The 18,551-nt window shown below is 38.6% G+C and overlaps 1 protein-coding gene across 1 annotated transcript in view; it reads right to left on the minus strand.

Moving 5' to 3' along the window:
• The window catches only part of LOC124776401 (pickpocket protein 28-like), a 117,342-nt gene that overhangs the window by 26,213 nt on the left and 72,578 nt on the right, over window positions 1-18,551 (minus strand). The window lies entirely within an intron of this gene.

Here is an 18,551-nt window from a genome sequence, read left to right on the forward strand (position 1 = left end):
CTTCCATACATGGCGACACTCCATACAAATACTTTCAGAAATGACTTCCTGACACTTAAATCAATACTGGATGTTAACAAATTTCTCTTCTTCAGAAACGCTTTCCTTGCCATTGCCAGCCTACATTTTATATCCTCTCTACTTCGACCATCATCAGTTATTTTGCTTCCCAAATAGCAAAACTCCTTTACTACTTTAAGTGCCTCATTTCCTAATCTAATTCCCTCAGCATCACCCGACTTAATTCCACTACATTCCATTATCCTTGTTTTGCTTTTGTTGATGTTCATCTTATATCCTCCTTTCAGGACATTGTCCATTCCATTCAACTGCTCTTCCAAGTCCTTTGCTGTCTCTGACAGAATTACAATGTCATCAGCAAACCTCAAAGTTTTTATTTCTTCTCCATGAATTTTAATACCTACTCCGAATTTTTCTTTTGTTTCCTTTACTGCTTGCTCAATATACAGATTGAACAACATCGGGGAGAGGCTACAACCCTGTCTTACTCCCTTCCCAACCACTGCTTCCCTTTCATGTCCCTCGACTCTTATAACTGCCATCTGGTTTCTGTACAAATTGTAAATAGCCTTTCGCTCCCTGTATTTTACCCCTGCCACCTTTAGAATTTGAAAGAGAGTATTCCAGTCAACATTGTCAAAAGCTTTTTCTAAGTCTACAAATGCTAGAAACGTAGGTTTGCCTTTCCTTAATCTTTCTTCTAAGATACGTCGTAAGGTCAGTATTGCCTCACGTGTTCCAGTGTTTCTACGGAATCCAAACTGATCTTCCCCGAGGTTGGCTTCTACTAGTTTTTCCATTCGTCTGTAAAGAATTCGTGTTAGTATTTTGCAGCTGTGACTTATTAAGCTGATAGTTCGGTAATTTTCACATCTGTCAACACCTGCTTTCTTTGGGATTGGAATTATTATATTCTTCTTGAAGTCTGAGGGTATTTCGCCTGTTTCATACATCTTGCTCACCAGATGGTAGAGTTTTCTCAGGACTGGCTCTCCCACGGCCGTCAGTAGTTCCAATGGAATATTGTCTACTCCGGGGGCCTTGTTTCGACTCAGGTCTTTCAGTGCTCTGTCAAACTCTTCACGCAGTATCATATCTCCCATTTCATCTTCATCTACATCCTCTTCCATTTCCATAATATTGTCCTCAAGTACATCGCCCTTGTATAGACCCTCTATATACTCCTTCCACCTTTCTGCTTTCCCTTCTTTGCTTAGAACTGGGTTTCCATCTGAGCTCTTGATATTCATACAAGTCGTTCTCTTATCTCCAAAGGTCTCTTTAATTTTCCTGTAGGCGGTATCTATCTTACCCCTAGTGAGATAGGCCTCTACATCCTTACATTTGTCCTCTAGCCATCCCTGCTTAGCCATTTTGCACTTCCTGTCGATCTCATTTTTGAGACGTTTGTATTCCTTTTTGCCTGCGTCATTTACTGCATTTTTATATTTTCTCCTTTCATCAATTAAATTCAATATTTCTTCTGTTACCCAAGGATTTCTACTAGCCCTCGTCTTTTTACCTACTTGATCCTCTGCTGCCTTCACTACTTCATCCCTCAAAGCTACCCATTCTTCTTCTACTGTATTTATTTCCCCCATTCCTGTCAATTGCTCCCTTATGCTCTCCCTGAATCTCTGTACAACCTCTGGTTCTTTTAGTTTATCCAGGTCCCATCTCCTTAAATTCCCACCTTTTTGCAGTTTCTTCAGTTTTAATCTACAGGTCATAACCAATAGATTGTGGTCAGAGTCCACATCTGCCCCTGGAAATGTCTTACAATTTAAAACCTGGTTCCTAAATCTCTGTCTTACCATTATATAATCTATCTGATACCTTTTAGTATCTCCAGGGTTCTTCCATGTATACAACCTTCTTTCATGATTCTTAAACCAAGTGTTAGTTATGATTATGTTGTGCTCTGTGCAAAATTCTACAAGGCGGCTTCCTCTTTCATTTCTGTCCCCCAATCCATATTCACCTACTATGTTTCCTTCTCTCCCTTTTCCTACACTCGAATTCCAGTCACCCATGACTATTAAATTTTCGTCTCCCTTCACTATCTGAATAATTTCTTTTATTTCATCATACATTTCTTCAATTTCTTCGTCATCTGCAGAGCTAGTTGGCATATAAACTTGTACTACTGTAGTAGGTGTGGGCGTCGTATCTATCTTGGCCACAATAATGCGTTCACTATGCTGTTTGTAGTAGCTTACCCGCATTCCTATTTTCCTATTCATTATTAAACCTACTCCTGCATTACCCCTATTTGATTTTGTGTTTATAACCCTGTAGTCACCTGACCAGAAGTCTTGTTCCTCCTGCCACCGAACTTCACTAATTCCCACTATATCTAACTTCAACCTATCCATTTCCCTTTTTAAATTTTCTAACCTACCTGCCCGATTAAGGGATCTGACATTCCACACTCCGATCCGTAGAACGCCAGTTTTCTTTCTCCTGATAACGACATCCTCTTGAGTAGTCCCCGCCCGGAGATCCGAATGGGGGACTATTTTACCTCCGGAATATTTTACCCAAGAGGACGCCATCATCATGTAATCATACAGTAAAGCTGCATGCCCTCGGGAAAAATTACGGCCGTAGTTTCCCCTTGCTTTCAGCCGTTCGCAGTACCAGCACAGCAAGGCCGTTTTGGTTATTGTTACAAGGCCAGATCAGTCAATCATCCAGACTGTTGCCCTTGCAACTACTGAAAAGGCTGCTGCCCCTCTTCAGGAACCACACGTTTGTCTGGCCTCTCAACAGATACCCCTCCGTTGTGGTTGCACCTACGGTACGGCTATCTGTATCGCTGAGGCACGCAAGCCTCTCCACCAACGGCAAGGTCCATGGTTTTGCGTAGGTTTTGTTTTTAACAGCTCATGGATTACTCTCTCTCTCTGTTGTCTTGATACGAAAGACGTGTATTTTTCCGCGTTGTGTTGAATGTGCTTTTGGGTGGAAATTAAAATTATATTACAAAGCGAGGTTGTTTCAATAGTGATTCGAGGTGGTTATCGCCAAATTTGTGAACTGATCATGACAGTGACAACTTGAAGAAGTTTTCAACAGACGGAGAAAAGTGAAAGACTACAAATGGCGTCCTGGTGACAGACTTACAATCTCCGGATTTGATACAAGTGCAATTATTATAAATTTTGGACATTTTATCTAATTTTAATCACTTAATCGCATCAGAAAATGAATTTGGACTAAGTCTAATAAGTCTAATTCATTTAAATTGTAACGGCACGTGCATGAAATTTACAACAATATTGTTTTCTCTGTTATTAATTCGTGTTAATTTTCATTTTCATGCTGAGGAAATTAATTTGTTAAAAAAAAGGGAAAAGGATAACGTTCCATAGAATAATTTGCACCGACGCGAAAGAAAAATTTTGGATTCAAAAGTGTATATCTGACGCCACATTTGCAACATAAGACTGAAGAACAAAAAAAAATTGGTGAGTACAGAAATTTACATTTTTTCCAGTTTCAGGCAGCCTTCCTTTATTCCGATCCATTTATTTCGAAATTATTTTTCCTAATTGTAGTTAAAATTGATTTACTATTATTGCAAATGATAAGTGAAGAGCATATTCACAGTCATTTATTTGTGAGAGGGAAATTTCAGTACCAGTTTAATAATTCAATTTCTAATTAAAAATCATGTAGAAATATCCATTTCCATAAGAGAAATTTCAGATTTCAACATATCAAATTTAAAATTTTTTTTTGTCATTGGAAAATTTTATTTGCAATTAATTACGAAAATCGCCAGATGGACGATAGACGCGTAGAAATTGTTTCCACGGACGAGCTTAGTGAAAGTGACACACTGAAAAACATGTCCGACAGTCAAATGAATATTGAACTTAATAGTGAGGATGTTCAAGACATAATTTTACCGGATCGATTAAGGCAACAACCGCTATATTTAAACAGATATACAGGTGAATGGAGAGTGAGTACTACGTGACAAAACGCGACATTGACAACGTCAACTTCAGAACCAGACATCAATCAGACACAAAAAAATGACGAAACTAAGACACAGGACTCTGACATACTCAGCCAGATTCTGAAGTTACTTGGTGACCAAAACAGAAAATTTGACGCTTTAGACGACAATTTAAAACGTGACATTAGGAAATTTGACACTAAATTCGATGAACTGACACGGGACATAAAACAAAATTTTGTAAATCAATGGAGACAAATTGCCGACTTGACAGAAACCACCAGTAGTCTTGGAAGGAAATTTACTGACTTATCAGACAAGGTTACGAGACAAGAAAAGGTATTTATGGAATTCAGTGACGAGACAAAAACTGACTTACAACGATGTAATGAGAAATTGTCAACAGTAGTTTTTGAACAACGAAAAAACCAGTACCCAAGTTGACGAATTACGACAGTCACACAATTCCATAAAAACAAACCAAGAACACTTAGACCTGACGATTACAGACCTTTCAGACAGATTAAATGATGTAACATTGGAGCAGAAATCCTTACAGAAAAAGTTAGAAAAACTTGAAGACAGGGCAGATGTAGCATCTTTAAAGAATGACACAACTCTAGCAGAGAAACTTGTACATGAATGCAAATTATGTGATGATTATTTAGATGAGAAGTTTGAGACAATGACACAGATCATTTTAGACAAGGCAAAGGAACAAGTAAAGGGAGAAACAGATAATATTCAGAAAGAGGTACGTAAACTTAAAGAAAATGTAATACCAAGTTTGTCAGTGATACCAAAACCCATAACAGGCAACCAAAACACAAATGAGAATCCGAATAATGCTAGACCCAGCACACAGCCGAAAATAGGATTACCAATGAGTGATACAAATCCCAATGAACCATTTTCAATGCTACCACAAGATCAAAATTACTATCAGACATCACCTCACACAATGCACAGTGTGACACCAAATGCAGGACCCATAATACCATCGGGAGTAGCTGATGAAACATTAGTACGACATGGATGCTTTCAGACATTTTCATGTGATGAGAAAGACAAAGTGCATCCGATTGTTTTCATCCGCTCTTTTGACGGTATTTTCCCGAGACATTGGTTAGAAGCTGATAAAATTCGATATGTTACAAAGTTCTTACGTGGCAGAGCAGCTAAGTGGGGAGCAGCAATGAAAAGACGATGTTTAACATTTGAACAGTTTGAACAAGCATTTCTTGAGGAATTCTGGTCATCACAGAACAGCAAAGTTTCAAACGAGAAGTATACAATCCAGAAATTTACAACCAGAAGACAGAGATTTTACGTCAATACTTTGAACGCTACCTAGACAAAACATTATATTGGACAAAACCAGCAGATTTACCAGACGTAATTAGAACACTTAAAAGCCGCTCACCATTTCCTTACCGTGATAAATTAATAGGAGTGTCCGAGGACAACATATAGAATTTTTTCAGTTATGTTGATGAGATAGATGTTGTTTACAGAGATGAGATCAGGAACTTCAATCAATTGTATCCGATCCATCCAAGAAATTCGCGTACGCACAACAACAGAAATGACAGAGGCTATTGGAATCCGGCTCCGACACCACAACAAAACACTCAAAGAAATAATTCGCACTACACTGGGACAAATCCATTCAATATTAAGAGAAACAACTCGCAGCATTGGCAAGGAAACGGTAATTATTACTATAATGGTTATCCGAACAGTAATTACAATCAGAACAATAACAGTTATATTCAAAATAACAACAACAGAAGAAGGAACCGAAATCATAGAGATCAAAGAAGAGAGGATAACAGGTACCATCCAGGATATTTTCCGAGAAACAACATACAACAACATCCAAACATGTATTGTAGGAATAACAGTAATGACAATACCAGTTACAGTCATGGGCGAAATAATGTATGGGGAAATCACAATGGACCACCGCCACGATACATGCAATACAGCAACCCTCAATTCCTATCTAACGGAACTCCCAATGCGACGCGAGGTAATGTCAACAACCAAACAGCGGATACTTGGGTGACACGCGACAGAAATGTAAATATTATTGAGTTGGACAATGACCCCAACCCGCAGCAACAACCGAATTTGCGGAAAACGAACGACGACCGAGCTAAGCGCTCGAGTTACGGTCGATAGGGAGCAGAGCGCAACGGAACCGACGATTTGTTTTCTCCGATATGATGACAGTAAGAAAATAGAAATATAATTATATCAGGATGTAGATTTTAATAGTACCAGTAAAATAAAGAAGATTATTCAGGCTATAACACGAGTTATGATTGGTAGTTATGAAGTGGAAGTAATGTTAGATACAGCAGCAGCAGCAAGTGTCATTTCAATGTCCTTATATAATGAACTCAAACAAATAATGAACATACAAACATTGCCAGTACAGAATTGTCACATTATAAGTGCCACCGGTAACAAATCAAAGAACGTGAAATTTCAAGCTCTCATTAACTTCACATTTTCAAATACACCACTCAATTACAGTTCTCTGGTAGCAGATAAATTAGTTATGCATTGCATATTAGGAATTGACTTTTTGAATGAATATCAAGCAATCATAGATTTAGGAAAAGGGAAATGTCATTTAACCGTAAACCAACAACAACTGACAATAGAGTTAACAGAGGGTAAAAACTTAAATAGTAAACAAGGTAAGTTTGAACAGTTACATTTTGTGTATCCACTAGCAACAAACATATGTGATTTAACTTTTAATGAAGCTGTATCTCAGGGAATTAAACCTAATGATTCGTATGTGAAAAGCACAGAATCTGAATATCTGACGAAGGAACAACAACTTGAACTACTTGAAGTGTTGCAGCAATTTGCTGAGGTATTTGTGGAGAAACCTGGAATTATTAGAGGCTATACTTATGAGGTGGATGTTGAACCACACAAAACATACTGTAGAACATATTATAATATTCCTTGGTCAAAGTAACCCGCAGTTTTGAACGAGATTGAAAGAATGCAAGCTTGGGGTATCATTGAAAGGTCACATTCACCATATTGCAGTCCGATTCTAGCAGTTAATAAAGAGGATGGTAGTGTAAGGTTAGTGCTGGACGCACGAGAAATTAACAAAGTCATAATTCCAATCAACACACGACCTATAAATTTGGAAGAACAACTTTTAAAATTTCATAATGTACAGTATTTAACCAATATCGACCTCCGCTCATCGTTTTGGCAGGTGAACCTCCATAAAAACAGCCGTAAATACACTGCATTTCTATGTGAGGGACGTAGTTATCAATTTTGTGTTCTACCCTTTGGTCTACGAGTGAGTTCTGGAGTATTTATTGAAGCCTTAGATGCTGTTCTTGGACCACAATTGCTATCGCAAATCACAGTTTATGTTGATGACATTGTCACTGCCACCACTACTTGGGAAGAACATGTTAATCTTTTGAAGCAACTTCTGAATAAATTTTCTGACGCAGGTGTCACTATCAATTTATCAAAGACGAAATTAGGGAGGAGAGAAATCAAATTCCTTGGTCACATCATATCAACTGAAGGCATTTATCCAGACTCAAGAAAAATTGATCCAATTAAGAATTTTCCATCCCCACAGAATCGTAAACAACTCAAAGCCTTTCTTGGTCTATCTGCATTCTTCAGGAAATTTGTACCCTACCATCTCCTTAACAGTCCACATCTTCTATCTTTACTCAAAAGAAATAATATTTGGAAATGGACAGAGTTCTGTCAGACAGATTTTGAAGCAATTGAGAATATTTTAGTAAATGCACCGTTGTTATGTCATCCTGACATGACGTCAGACTTTTGCCTAGTAACAGATGCAAGTTCCTATGGGCTCGGAGCATTTTTATTCTAAATTCATGTAGAAAATGAACAAACAGTCATCAAACCTATCAGTTTTGCTAGCCGCACGCTCACTGAATGCGAAAAGTCATAATCAGTGACCGAACGCGAAACACCTACCATAGTATGGGCATTTCGCAAGTTTCGCTACTTTATATGGGGAAAACGTACTAAGCTTTATGTTGATCATCAAGCTTTTTCTTTCCTGCTATCATGCAAGTTATTACATTCACGTCTTGCACGCTGGTGTGCACCACTACAAGAATATGATTTTGATATTATATACATAAAAGGAGAATCGAACATTATAGCCGATGCTCTATCTCGTTTGCCACAAGGCCTACAAGAATTTTCAGATGAGACAGAACAAACATCAGATTTCAAAATTTTACTCATGTATGACGGTACATTTGCACCTTACTACAAAAACATGTGCAGGAAGTTAGCCATATTGCAGGACAATAATCCCAGGTGGATCCAGATAAAGAATAAATTACGTGCAGGAACAGACCCACATCTTGAAAAATATTACACATTACACAAAGAAGTACTATTTCACCGACAAAACCCTGAATCACAGCATTGGTGTGTTTGCTTACCAGAAGCTCATGTTGATGATTTTATTTTATTTACACACAGAACTTGGGGACACTATGGCGTAACCAAATGTACGGATAAGATTATACTATAGTACTATTTTCCAAATTTAAGGCGAAGAGTATTGAGGAATATTAGGAGATGCATCATATGTCAGAAAGCCAAATATTCTAATCGCACAAGCATGAATGAATTGCGTCCAATCATACCTAAGAGGCCATTACAGCTAATTTCTTTAGACATTGCAGGACCCTATCCACAAGCACATGGAGGAATGAAATACATCCTTGCTGTGTTAGATGTTTTCACAAAGTATTTAAAATTATATGCTTTACGTTCAGTTTCTACCACTGCTATTACCAGACGTCTATTAACAGATTATTTTGTAAGAATAGGAAAACCTGAAGTTATGATCACAGATAATGCAGCGTATTTTACCAGTTTAAAATGGAAGACTTTTATTGAAGAACAGAATGTTAAACATATCTTAATTTCAAGATTTCACGCGGCAGGAAACCCGGTAGAAAGAACATTTCGAGAATTTGGACAGTTTATGAGAACACACACACACCAGAGAAGCACACAAAATGGGTAGAATACCTAGCACCATTTGAACAAATAGTGAACAATTTAACTCACATTTCTACTGGACACACACCAACCGAATTAATTATGGATGAAACAGAAAGAAATGAATGGACAGACCCTCTACCTAAATTTACAGCAACAACAAATCCTGTTAGTTTAGAAGAAAAGGTAAGACAAGCTTACACAACATTATGTGACACAGCTAAGGAAAGAAAGCAGAAATATGACAGAGGTGTCAGGAAAGCACAAACATTTCAAGTTGATGAGTTAGTTTTACTAAGAACACTTCCTAAACCCACAAAACTGAAACATTTAAAAAGGGAATGGCAGGTCTTATATTCTGGACCATACCGAATTGCAAATATTCCACATCCTGGCTGTTATTCATTAGACTATCTATTAACACATAAACCCAGAGGTCTACATCCACACAGACATTTAAAAAATACATACAGTAAAATGTTAGCTAATGAGAAGAAGATAATTAATATGATATACAGTTATGATGAGGCTACATTGAAGTTATACAGATACTTACAATCTAATGAATGCAGGTAAGTCTAAAAAGCAATGTGAACCATCCAATAGCTAATTAGATATTTGGTTATAAGAGGAGTTGCTATTGAGGCATATACACATTAGAGGAGGCATATACACATTAGAGGAGGCAGAGAACTGAACAGAAATATTTTCTTTAAGAGGCATGATGATATGAGCGATGTGAGTGACTGAATGAGATGAGTGAATGTAATTTTAGTTTAATAAGAAGATAAACAGTAATATGGAGAGAGGTAAATGGAATATAAGATGAGAAAAGGGTATTATTATTATTATTATTATTGTTGAAGTAAAAAAGTAAATGATGATGAATAAGAGGAAAATATATGTATAAAATGCTGAGGAATAAGTATGTTATTTCGTGAAGAATGAATAATGGATAGGTGAGAATGTTATGAGTAATTGAGAATATGTTGAAAGGAGAGAATCTAGATTTGAACGCTATATCACATGTACTCATGGAACACAGAATGAAAGTAGTGGAAAGAGTATTATTTATTGAAAGATTGGTATGCCTGAGATAATAACTTATGTGATGTCTTATATATTCTTATAACTAAAGGTGAAAGTATAGATTTATGTGGAAAGAATTATGTACAGCAGCCACTGTTGAAAATATATCAGAAGATTTAAATCTATAACACTTTAACACTAATCTAATGGGAACTTGTAATGAAATTTTTGGAGTTATGTAGGCTTGACACTTCAAATTGGGAGAATTATTTAAGAGAACATATTTAGCAGTCCTCTAATGGCATTATTAAAGCTCATCTACTGTACTGAACTAATGCACCATTAAATAGATAGGAGAAAACAAAACGTCAGTCCTCTGTCGCGGCTCATACTCTCATCCCTCCCTCAGAAAAATTTATACACATTGATGAAATATTTGACATTATATAATTTGTGATTATCTGACAGTATGGAGAGACATACACACATATTTATCTATGAATAGAATTTTACAGGTACCACAAGGTAAATACAGAATGGATATACAGCATGGAATGCAGCAGCAATTATCTAAGAAGGTTTATTTATTTATTAAGTACAACATTTATTTATATTGCTTGATACTCATGAAAGGAAGGAGATGAACTACACAAATTTTATAGGAACATGATTGACTCGAACTATATATATATATATATATATATATATATATATATACTTATCGCGAATGGACCCAGAAGGATCACGCAAAGCTTTCTGACGTCGTTTCTTTTATATATATATATTTACCACACTGATGTACATACTTGTAGGATCCTAAGATATTTAGAGGGGCACCACTCTTAGAAACGGTAATAGAGGGGTACCACTCTTAGAAACAGCAGTAGTGGAGACACCACACTCAGAAACGGTATTAGATATAGGAAATTTTACATTATATTAAGTAAACGTGTATTTTGTCTATCATATTTTATTTTGTGTAGTCCACTGTAGGAGATAACTTTACTAGTATTTATGAAGTAGTTAGCAACCATTCCATGAACCTATCCTCCTACAGAGGGCTGTCTTGAAGCTTGAAATATGTGTAAATTTTATTCCAGGAGGCAAGACGAATTTTAAGTTGAATATTCTAGCGAGTTGCCACAATTATCTTAAAATGTTGCAAGTGTAACGAAAAGGAAAGGAACAAAAAAAGGAAAGAAAGGAAAAAGAATGAGCTAAAAAATAAAATAAATAAAATGTATATTTCAATCTGAATGTAATGTAATTCACATGTCAGCACAATGATATTGAATGTAACGTAAAAATTTACTATATTTTTCAGTTAATTCTGTATATGTACTATATGACAACAATGTAAATATCTCATGTAATGATTAATTGTAAATATTTGTGTATTTATGTACTTATTATATCAAGAAATGTATTTTAAGGAGATGTTAATGAACTGCGAAGGACTTGTGCATGTAGCACATGATTCATATAAATGGAACTGAAAATGCAAAGAAGAAACCAACGTGGTGGAACACTGGTCAAGAAATATTTACGTAGTGTCAATATGCCTTGAAGTGTATGGTGTAGTGGAAGCCGGCAGGTCTTCAGGTTGGTGTAAAGGACAAGCTCATCACCTGTCGTAGGCAGTGAGGTGTTTCCTGTGCCCTCATTGACCATTTATACCCCGGTGGACGCCATCAAAATTCGACTGCTGGAGATCACAATTTCGTGTTGACACAATGAACAAACTTTGGATTTTCTTCAAGTCACACGCAAGAGAGCCAGGCAGTACGCACACACTCAGAAGCCGATACTACGTTTAAAGACACTGGAGCAATATAATAGAAACATTTATTGTTCGAATTAATTCCATTGTAAACACGAATCATGTGAACTGAATTCAAACGCTGTGCTAAGCAACGATAATAAGCCGCAGTTCAAAGACATTAATGTTACGACTCCTAAAGAAGATACACACCAAAAAGACTGTATACGAAGACTGATATGCAAAGAGCATTGCGCTCAGAAATATTTTTTTGTAATATGTAAATTTCCTATTTTCTCATATATATGTATGTACGTAAACTTTCTATACTGCCACGCTCGCTTGCGGAGCGTGTCGGTATAGGAGGCATTGTAATGGTACTTTGACTACCGCGCCTCCGCCAATACAAAGATATAAATCACGATCGCGCACGCAGAAGAACGCTGCGCCAGCGACCGATTTTTATAAATAATTTTATTTTTTATTTTTTTTTACTTCGGCGTAGGTTTTGTTTTTAACAGCTAATGGATTACTCTCTCTCTCTTGTCTTGATACGAAACACGTGTATTTTTCCGCGCTGTGTTGAATGTGCTTTTGGGTGGAAATTAAAATTATATTACAAAGCGAGGTTGTTTCAATAGTGATTCGAGGTAGTTATCGCCAAATTTGTGAATTGATCATGACAGTGACAACTTGAAGAAGTTTTCAACAGACGGAGAAAAGTGAAAGGCGGGTCGTCCTACAAGGGAATTAGGAGGACAGCCATGAGGACTATATTGTAATTAGTACTGTGTTTCTAACAAGATTATAAGGTAAATTTCCACTAGCTTCTGATGCTATTTCCGTACAGTCGCTTTCTGTAGTGTTGCCGACCCGGTCTGCAATGCACGGTCAAATTACAGCACTATCTCAATAAATAATACGAAGTCCGCCTTATCCGTAACTGAAACCACCAAAATTCAAAACCCAATCAGATTTTCTATTTTATATTTTCACGGCAGAACCCCGAGTAAAGGAGACGCTACAACCTCGAAGATAGGGCAAAATCACTGTCCTTAAAATGTCAGAAATGTAACTGCTGATTTCCAAGTCAGCAGCCATACGATCTAGAGCCCAATGGCATCGGATACTATCATGCCAGATTGTATGTCTGTACGAGGATAATGAAGGTAATGAATGAAATCTGGCAACTTTCATTCTCCTAGAAGCCTCAAAAATGGTTCAAATGGCTCTGAGCACTATGGGACTTAACATCTTAGGTCATCAGTCCCCTAGAACTTAGAACTACTTAAACCTAACTAACCTAAGGACATCACACACATCCATGCCCGAGGCAGGATTCGAACCTGCGACCGTAGCAGTCCCGCGGTTCCGGACTGCAGCGCCTAGAACCGCACAGCCACCGCGGCCGGTCCTAGGAGCCTCCATTTGAGGAAAAGTTCATTGAGAAGATAACGTGTTGAAAGTCTTGTGTCCTACGTAATCGTTGGGACCACCATTCTCGGCGTGCCACTCTACTGCCACGTCGAAGGAAGCGGCAATGATTGTCGTTATACTGACATGCTATGGTGCTACAAACATCGTCAAACTGTCCGTGTGGGCGTTTATTTATTTATTTGAAGAATGAATAATTAAAATAAATAAATCTCTGCTCCTACCTCAAGATGTGTGATATGACTGTTCGATACACATGGCCAAGTAAACAATTTTTCTTGGTTCTCAAATGTTCAAACGTGTGTGAATTGCTAAGGGGCCAAACTTCTGAGCTCATCGGTCTCTTGACTTACACACTACTTAAACTAACTTATGCTAAGAACAGCACACACACCTATGCCCGAGGGAGGACTCGAACTTCGGCGGGAGCGGCCACACAATCATCTTGCTTCTCACAGGGGGCCGTTCAGATCCTGTATGCCGTTGAGTATGGCCCCCCTGAACCCATCGATTTCTTATTCGCATGTCCGACATTGGATCCCGTCCAATGCGAGCAGCAATATCGCAGAATAATGCAACTCAGTCTTTTTAGGCCTGTATTCTGTCATTGAATTACAAAACATGCTCGTAGACGTTTCTCATAAACAACCAACATTCAAATGCAGTTTTTGGATTACAAATGTGCTGGATAATCCTTTCCAATATACAGAATGCGGGTGGCGTTGTTGCTACCTTTGTTGTGCAGTTGCGCTGAAATGATAATCAATTGCTTACTCAGTCGTCAGAGAGACACTAAGGGCCCCGGATTCTTTATTATCGTCGATACGACATACAACTGGTGCTTTAGTGTCCACAAAGATCATCAACAGGCGGCTCACAGAAACGGGGCTGAGCTCACGGCGCTTCTTGCGCCGTCTGCCGTTGACCTCTGCAAACCGACAAGGCCGTTTGTAGTAGTGTCGGCCTGGAATCTCATAGACTGGAGTAGACTTGTCTTGAGTCCCGCTTCTGACTGAGCCCCGGTGACCTGAGAAGACGTGTCTGGAGAAGCCCTGGACGCTGGTGTGATACCACCCTGACTGTTGCCCGCCATACGGCCCGACAGGAGTGATGGTCTGCGGTGCCACTTCTGCTCATAGCAGAACCTCTTTGGTTGTCATGTGTTCATCCTTACAGCACAGCGGTACGTCGACGACATTTTGCATCTCGTTTTGTCGTCCTTCTTGGAAAGCCATCCTGTGCTTACATTTAGTTCTCCCGCCCAAGACGAGAATTTCTACTGCTTGTCTTCGCACATTCCAAACTCTACATTGGCCACCAAGGTCGCCGGAATTCTATCCAGCTGAGAACTTTTGGAGACTTATGGGCAGTGGCCTTCCAACTAGCTCGGAATTTTGACGATCTAACACACCAATAGGACGGAATTTGGCACGATATCCATGAAGAGGACATCCAACTACTCTATCAATCAGTACCAAGCCGAATAACTGCCTGAATAAGGGCCAGAGTTGGACCAACGCGCTATTTTCTTTCTTTTGGTTTATTTGTTGAGCTGTACTCTAACAGAGGAGAAAGTGTCTGAACAAGCCTGATATATTTTATTACATTCGTGGACATTTTGTGATCGCCACACAGAGACAGAACATAGTGTCATTTGTTAAAAGTGTAAATATGCTTGTTTTTCAGTGAAACTGGGGCATCAAGATAAATTATGGGGCAGTCACAGAGTGTGTAGCGTTTGTGTTGTGGAGTTAAGAAACTGGTGAAAGGAAAAATTAAAGTCCGATGTATTAGAGTTACAATGATGTAGCGTTCACCAAAGAACCGCCTGGCTGAATATCACTTCTGATCTTGCAAAGCAAATGGCTTCAATAGTTAAAAAAAACAAAAAAAAAAAACAGGAATGATTTGCTCTTATTTGGAGTCTGCCTGAGGACCTGTCCCACACAGTCCTGATGTATCGCTCCTAAGAACGTTCAGCTACTGTATACCGAATGATGTTGTACATCAGATGAGCTTTCTGAAGATTCTGATTGACTGGTGTTCAAGACATGCCCCAGCATTCCATACAGCATGAGCTAAACGGTTTAAATGTCCCACACGATACTTCAGAACTTTTAGCTTCATGGGTGAAAGAAAAGAACTTACTAGCTCCAGAAACAAGTGCAACATCTTACAGACACAGAGAGAAACGCTTGGAAAAGTATTTTAGACAGGAAGATTTTTAGTATTTGACTTCCAAACCTCATCAACAAGTTAGGACCAGAACACAGGAGAGATTACTGCAGGCTCTTCAAGTTTAAAAGGCGTGTTGCTACAAAGCCGCATCTTTCTAGCCTCAGTCCCAGTCGGTCACTCTGTCCATCTCAAGGGGACACACGAGGATCTGGACCTCGTACTTGAAAATCTAAATTAGAGTAAACATCAATGGATTATCGGCGGTGATTTAAAGGTTTTGTATGTGTTCTTAAGACAACAGCAGTGTTATACCAAGTACCCATGTTATATTTGTGAATGGAACAGCCCAGATAGAAAGAATCATTCGACAACACGAGATGGCCTCAAAGAAAAACATTGATTCTAGGATCGAAGAACATCGTTAGGGAAAGTGTAATAAAACTAAATGCATTGATTGTACCTTGTGAGCCACTCGATTAGTCACAGCACAGAATATTCTACTACCAACAATGCATATTAAATTGTGACTGATGAAGAACTTCACAAAGGAACTGCACGAAAATGGCAATCGTTTTAAATACGTAAACAACAAGTTTCCTGCGTTGTCAGAGGCAATGTCAAAGAGGGTATATTTTGTAGGGCCGCAAACGAGTGAACTAAGTAAATATGAAATTGTCAAGAATGCATGACTCTTCAGGGAAAGGGAGCTTGGATTGGTTTGAAAGAAGTGGCTCCTAAGTTCTCGTAAGATAAGAAAGATTTAAACTAAGTGGACACATGAATAACAAGGTGCAAAAATATAAAGTCTTACAATGCAACATCAGTCTGAAAGTACATTTCCTTCACTCATATTCACACAAGTTTCCAGAAAACCTCGGGGCAGTGAGTGAAGAACACAGGGAGAGGTTCACCAAGCCATTAAAGAAATGGAAAGTAGGTATCAAGGTCGTTGGAGTGCATCCATGACGGCCAACTATTTTTGATTGCTGCAACGTAATAGTCCTGCACAACACAAAAGAACATGTGACACAAGAAGTTTTTCATTCAGACGGCAGCGGCACCATTGACTTGTTCCCGAAAGTGAACAAAATGGTTGAATTTGGTGTTTTCCCTTGAATTTTATATGTTAAGTCTTAAGTAAGGCTGTCTTCTTATTTTTGTGGACTAAATTCTCTCTTATCTCTGAAAATAGTGCAATAGATTACGTATTTAAATCATGGCTGGAGCGTTATGTTAGTCTTGTAGCTCAAACAAAATGCAGAATTTCAACTTTGAAGCATACTGTAAAGTTCTGTACAAAGTTCAGTTTTCAAGAATCGTAAATTGATGCATAAGATAGAATTCTTTATGTTAATCATGCGTCTTCAACATAAAAAAATAAATTATTAGATTCCAAAAAAGCCTCCCAAAGCTTTTTCCTTTTTCTGCTCTCCTTTCTTTTTGTGGCCTGTTTTAACTTTAACAGTTTACCTGCGTTCCGTGAAGGCGATTCTACACGTTTTTGTATTCACGAATCATTAATAACGTGAGCTGTGACTAATCAAGACGCTCATAAGGTACATTCAGTGCATGTTCTGATAACGGTTCTATGGCACAAAAGTAATGTGAAAAGGGATTACATACATTCAAAAAATTCTAACAAATGTCTGTGCCAATATCAGCTCCAACGAGCCACATTTCCTTTCACGGGTGTCCATTTCGAAGAACGTTTGTCAGTGCATATGTTTTGCAGTATCTCAACAGGAGTCATTCGCTGTTAAGTGAGTGCTTCCAAAAGGCAGCCACACATGTAATTGCATGCTTGACAAGGCTGCTTGTCCAAGTGTGCTGGAGGGTGTGTAGGATAAATTTTCGCAGGCATCAGAAATGTACAAACATCTTGATTGTTGATCGAATTTCGATTATGAGTGGTGGTGTAAGAGTTGAGGCTGGTGTGCCAAGAATATGGAGGCATGTGCAAGCTTTATCAATAAACACTTCCGGGCTAAGTTGCCGTGGTCGATCTGTAGAAATTCTTCTCCCTGACGTTTCGTTCTCAACTACGGAGAACATCTTCCGAGGTGAGTCGACGACTGGCTGCTAGGAGCTGGGGCCGCCGCTTATATGGAGATCGTAGAGGGCGCCACCACACGTCACATGGCGTCGATGTGCAGCTATCTCTGGCTATCGTCTGTTCTCTTGATTGCAGGCAATCGATTGTCACGTGATTGATGCAACGTCGACCGCCATATATTGTTCAATTTTAATCCTTCTTCTTTACGATTAAAATTGTATTGATGTTTGTGGATTTGAATTGCCTCTCTGTACATACGTGTATAATAGTGTGACGTCCTCGCTAGCACGCTTGTCTCACCAAATTTTATTTCGTGATCTCCATCCTTAAAAACATGTTCCGCTACTGCCGATTTGTCGATATGTCCCAAGCGACAGTTTCTTTTGTGCTCCGTCAACCGTGTATTGATGCTGCTTTTTGTAGTTCCTATGTAAACCCTGCCACAACTGCACGGAATTTTATATACCCCTGGGGTGGCTAGGGGGTGATGAGCATCTTTTGTTGATCTTAGGCATTCACTAATTTTCTTAGTAGGTCTGAAAATAGTCTCCACCTGAAACTTGGCTAGTACTTTTCCAATGCGATCAGAGATGTTATGTATGAACGGAAGAAATACTTTTCCAGCTGATGGTTGTTGCTGTCTCCTATTTTTAGACATTTTTCTACTTGGGTGAAGTGTTCGGTTAATCTCGTTTTCGTATAACCATTTTTCGGAAAAGCCATTCGTAAATGATTTAGTTCTTCTTGTAAGTAGCCTGGTTCACAAATATTATTGGCCCTATCCACTAGTGTTTTTATGACCCCCCCTCTTTTGCCTAGGGTGTTGGTTTGAGTGCTAGCGAGGACGTCGCACCATTATACACGTATGTATAGAGAGGCAATTGAAATCCACAAACATCAATACAATTTTAACCGTAAAGAAGAAGGATTAAAATTGAACAATATATGGCGGTCGACGTTGTATCAATCACATGACAATCGATTGCCTGCAATCGAGAGAACAGACGATAGCCAGAGATAGCCACACATCGACGCCATGTGACGTGTGGCTGGCTCTC

Source organism: Schistocerca piceifrons, chromosome 1 (assembly GCF_021461385.2).
Source record: "Schistocerca piceifrons isolate TAMUIC-IGC-003096 chromosome 1, iqSchPice1.1, whole genome shotgun sequence".
Taxonomy (NCBI): domain Eukaryota; kingdom Metazoa; phylum Arthropoda; class Insecta; order Orthoptera; family Acrididae; genus Schistocerca; species Schistocerca piceifrons.